The sequence below is a fragment of the Diadema antillarum genome, unplaced genomic scaffold, assembly GCF_040938485.1.
Source record: "Diadema antillarum isolate AM-2024a unplaced genomic scaffold, OU_Dant_1.0 scf00000015, whole genome shotgun sequence".
NCBI lineage: Eukaryota > Metazoa > Echinodermata > Echinoidea > Diadematoida > Diadematidae > Diadema > Diadema antillarum.
This window is the reverse complement of record NW_027270904.1, coordinates 3,245,513-3,251,356: the sequence shown is the minus strand read 5'-3', so window position 1 is coordinate 3,251,356 and position 5,844 is coordinate 3,245,513.

Sequence of the window (5,844 nt, the reverse complement as noted above, 5' to 3'; positions counted from 1 at the left end):
TTGTTGTTCACCTTCCTGCAGAGCTTAAGATATCTCTGTAACTCAATGTTATTAACCCTCCCCATGTTTGAGTTTCATGTTCTATTGTTTGTTATTTTCTTTTCTGTTTCAGTTAATTATTGAATTTTATTCTTTATTCTTACAGTCAGGTCATCAAACATGGTGTATCTACAGTACTAGCATTTGGGGATGAGTTTTTAACTCTAACAAACAAACAAAAAATTCAGGCTTATGAACTCATATGTGTTTCTGTCTATCATCAAGTTTATAAAAAACAAAATATTGATCTAATTAGTTAAAGTAACCTTAACACTCTTCTGTAGATACTGTTGAGTGTCAGCTTCAGACAAAGTACAGTCAATCTTGATTCTCAAGTCAACCCCTCAGAAGTCAAAAATTTAACCTCAACAAGTTGAAGAAAAATTCTCACCTGGATGCATATACAAACATGCATACACATGTCAGTTCTAAACTAATAAAATTAAAAGGACTTTTTTCTGGTCCCTTTGGATTGGACTTCTTTTTTTAATGGTCGACTGTACTTCATTCCTTTCATGCTCCTGCTTGAAGGACCTTCATATTCAAAGGCCTTGTTCGATGGAATGCATGAAAATTTGTGTAGATTTTCATCACATAAGATATTACTACAGTACAATCCTATTGTCTGAACTTCAAAATCAAACATGTTAAAGGAAATTATGATTTTGAATGAGCTCCATTGTGCATTTCCTTGTCCGCAGTAATGTGATGGATCTCATGAAATGAATGGTATTTCAGTGCACTTCCATTAAAACAATGTTGTAAGGAAATTTTCATTACAAGGAAGTCAAAATTCAGGCTGCAAAATTATCATGATCTATATATCTTTGTAGATTTTACAGTTCAGCTGTAACAGAATGTCAGTATAATGAAAGAAAACCCATACACTTCGTTATAACGCGAGTCAACTGTAACAAACATGATTATAGCAAAGTAAATATTCAGGTCCCGAAATCATTATCTAAATATTTTTTATGTACTTTTATTGTTCAGCTTTGACAAAATTTCAATATGACAAAAGAAACCTACCTATCAAGGGGACTTTGTGTCACAGGAGTTGCCTGTAACATGTTTATGTTTGCCCTACTCACTCATAGCTTGATGCGCACTTTGCATATTTCACATACATGTACTTTCTTTAAGAAATTTGGTCAGCTGTTCTTGTCATATGCCTGTTTTAATCGTGCAATTACATATCACAATACATATCGTCACAGGGGTGACAAGACCTCGTATCTACAAAATGTCAAATGTTCAGGAGAGCCAAAAAACATGGTGGCCAAAGCACTATAGTAAATGGGAGAGCCTTTCCTTTGACATGCCCTGGTGGTTTTATTTTGGATTACAGTTGGGATTTGGACAGGACATCACTCAACCTATTATTTGACCATTAATCCAGAAAAGTCATTTTCATCAAAATTTCAGATACAAGGTCTTGTCACCCCAGCGACAATGTGGTTGATACATGGAAGAGAAGTGCACACTTACATGTACTACAGTGCATCACTGTTATAACGAAGACAGTTACATACTGTATACATAAATCACAAAATACAGTATCCACTCTATGTTTTTTATTGTGTGTGTGTGTTTCTTTTTGTTTTTGATTTGTTTTGTTTTGTTTTGCTTAGTTATAACATAATATACAAACATTGCTCGTCCTGAGGACTTTGTCATAACGAGAGTTCATTGTAAAGAGGTTATCCCAGATGTATCTGTGCAAGGGATCATTCACTACATTACACACCAAACACCTTCATTTCAAGAAAGTAGATGAACTACATACACACATTCAAAGAAAAGCAAAAATACAGTGACAAAACATGTTGGAGATTGCAATACAAGCAAAAGGATTTATTTCAATGGAATTATGACACAAGGTTTTCCATCATGCTGAAAAATGGCCTTAAAAATGGCCTCATGTAAAAGCCTTGGCTCAAAAGTGGATTTATATAATGATATCTGTATCTTCGTACAATACGTATTGAGGATGGGCTGATTTTGCTACAACACACATTTTTCATAGACCCCTCCCTAAGCATTTGTATACTTGGGACTTGTCCTCAACGGGTTAACGTAAAATATCACAAGCGCAGTCTTGGTAATCATCTCAAATGTTGATGAATAATTGCAGATTTGTGAAAACTTTCACTAAATAATGTTATATAGAAGAGAATTTCCTTCAAAATGAAATTTAATTACTTCTTTTTTTGGCATGAGCAACTTCATAACTCTAAATAGTTTGGCACATACATTTGTGAAAGAAAAGTAATATAGATCCTTATGCAGGCATTTCAGTACCATGTCATTGCATCATATAAAAACAGTATTGATCTTAACACACTTGTATTTCACTCTATATAGCTATTTGCTCTCTATATATTACTCATTATAGGTATAAAAATTTCATGCAAAATACTTCAACTTCCTTTTACAAGGAACAAGCTATGTGTACAAGGTTTAGTCCTCACATGACATGATATAAAACACTGACTAATCACCAAGTACCACACATCCTACAAGTTACACATAACACATACACATACACTGGAATACACACACACTTAACACTTGAATACCTGGTATAACACAGACCTGATTTTATGATGCAATTTTGTTACGTTACCCATTGAGTTCCTGCTGGTGGCTGCTAAAACACCCTTTTCTGTGTCTAGCATTTTATTTCACAAAAGAATTGCATGAACACGTGTGAGGTAATAAAACTTGAATGCATACGTACAGTATCTCTGTTAAAGATTTGAAAAGACTTAAAACCTTGGAGAGCCGAGTGTTTTTTAAATGGGGATCAAATACATGTGTATTTAATAGGTGCAGTAATAAACTGAATTGATAGATACAAGTTGAATTTTGTATCATGAAGAGGAATAGCAATAATAGTATTCATCTACATGTACCATTGAATTTAAGTGTCTACAGAACAATTCATTGAACAGTAACATGCCAGTACAGTGCACTCCTGTTCACAGTTAGAATGAAATTCCAGTTTAAAATACAACGAAGTAAAAATTCAGGCCACAACATTATCCACTCTATGTATTTTATTCTTTATTATTTTTCGGTTATTACGGTATTTCGACAGAACTTATTTCATTCTTTATTTTTTTCGGTTATTACGGTATTTCGACAGAACGAAACAAAATTCCAACTGTCGGTTTTGAGGACTTCCTTATAACAGGAGTCCACTGTATTTCTGAGAACCAAATGGTGATGACTCTCGACGTAACAGGGAAAATAATTGATAAAAAAGGCTTTTAGAGAATGTAGAACGTTCTGTATTCAGCTAGAAATGTTATCTGCAAGTACATAAGACAATGGAAACTACATATACACTTGTATGTATTATGGTTCTATGATACAGTAATCATTGTTACACTGGATATAACTTCATTGTCTTTGTACTCTATCCTCATGTTTTCATTAAAAAACTAGATATATCGCTACGGCTACTGATATGCCTCCGCCATAATGCATGGTTCTCCTAATAGGTCTATAGTACAATGTCTTGACAATGTGTGATGACAGTTTCACACAATTAGCAGAATATTAAAATGACAGGTTTGACACAAATGTGCTGAATGTTCACTTTCCTAGAACTAGGTTCAATTGGATGAATGATTAAAATGTCAGAGTGCAGGTATTTGGGGAACTGATGATTTTTGCTGGACTTCTGACCCTTTTATAAGTTTATGCATTGAGTAATTTTCAAGGTATTGAGAAAAAGTATAATTTCAGTATCAAATGGGAAGATAGCATTATCTAAACCTGACCTTTGACCTTTGACCTCACAGTTCCAAAGAGAATCACTGTTAGGTAGAACATGCACAAATATGTAAGTTTCATGATGATACCTTGAGTTACTTTCGAGATATGGAGGAAAAAGTGCAATTTAGCACTTTCACTTGACCTTTGACCTTTTGGCAAGAAACTTCCCCAAAAATATATATTGGGTAATACATACACATGTACCATACATCAAGTTTAAAAAAAAACAAACCTTCAGGCATTTTGCATTTTAAGGAAAGTAGTGATATTTTGAGGAGTTGACCTTGACCTTTGACCCCCTGACCTTTGACCCATGACCCCCAACTTCCCTAGATAATCACTGCCCATCGGTACAAGCATATATACTAAGTTCCATAAAGATATCTTGAACCATTTGCGAGATATGAGAAAAACATGAAATTTCAATTTTTTTTTTCACAAAATAACCTGTGACCTTTGACCTTTGACCCTGTGACCCTAAAATCCACACAAAGTATCATCCCCCAAGGATATACCCTCATACCAAGCTTGATGTAAAACCACCACACGGTTCTTGAGATATCGACAAAAACAAAACGGGACGGACGGACGGACGGACGGACGGACGGACGGACGACCCGAAAACATAATGCCTCCGGCCACTTCGTTGCGGAGGCATAAAAAACAAATACAATTGTTGTTTTGTTACCAGGTGTTGCAGACACTCTTTATCAAACATATTCAGCATACCCCTAATAAGGTCTGTCTAATAGCCTCTACGATAGCCTAATGAAAGTTCAGTCATGGTGCACTACTCATTTCACACAATGAAGTATACTAATCACAGTGCATCATTCATTCTGAACACTGAGGTATCTTTGAATTGAAGGGTTTGGTGCAATATAGTGCTAACCCACACAATAGTCATTTTGAGATAATCGCTGTTGAATGTTTGGAAAGTCCATACATTGTACATTAATAAAACATGAATGCATGCATTTTTGACTATCTTATTGGTTGAATTCAAATATGATATTTTCACGGAGGTTAGAGTGAAGGATAAGGATTATGAAAATGCATGTAACTCAATTTTGACAAAAGTGTGGGTTAGCACTTTATTGCACCGACCCCTTCAATTGAGTTCCTACATTTACAATGTACAACAATAAACATCCATGTCCTATATTAAAAAAGTTTGTCTACAATAGTACAATTTCAAGGTTGGACAGCTGCATTTACCATAGTGGAATCATCAAATGACATTTAACCTTTTGCATATTAATTTTTTCATATGTGGAAAGTATAGATTTTGAATATATCAAAGAGAAAGACAATGTACATATTTTATGGCATGCAGCTATTGGGAACACGGTCTCCCAATGTACAGTCACAGGCAAACCCCGTTGAAAGAAGCTAGTCAGGACCATAAGTTTTTGCGAATTTTCTCATTGTAACAAAAAGTTGTTAACGTAGGCAAACTGAAATGATGACCTTTTTTATTAGAAAAAAACCCCTCTCCTCCTAAAGAAATTTAATTTCCATGTTTGTTGTACTGAGATTTTCCTGTATTCAAGTCTTATATTTCAGTCTTGTTTTCCATAAATAACTGCAAAGAATGTTCAAGAAATGTTGGTGAGCACATAATTTCTCTTCAATGTCAAAATTTTACTTTAGTTTAAAAAAAAAATAATGTTGGAAATGAGTTCATTACATTCAATACACACATTTTAATGATCACAGATTTTTTTGAGTCAAACTTTGCATCACAAACAAATGTCATCACAAATTTTCAAAACTAACACTGCCAAATCAATTCTATTGATAAAGCAATACATAAATTTTACATGGCACACACAGAAGCTGGCAATTCGAACACGGTCCACCATTTCCATGACCTATCTCTACATTTACTAAGGCAGCAATACAGATACCAAGGAGATATATTCATAAAGGAAAATTGAGATGGCAGGAAAATTGCAGAAAAGTGATCACTTATGAATCAAGGATAGGAGAGGTTATCGAACAGTGAATATAGAAATGAGT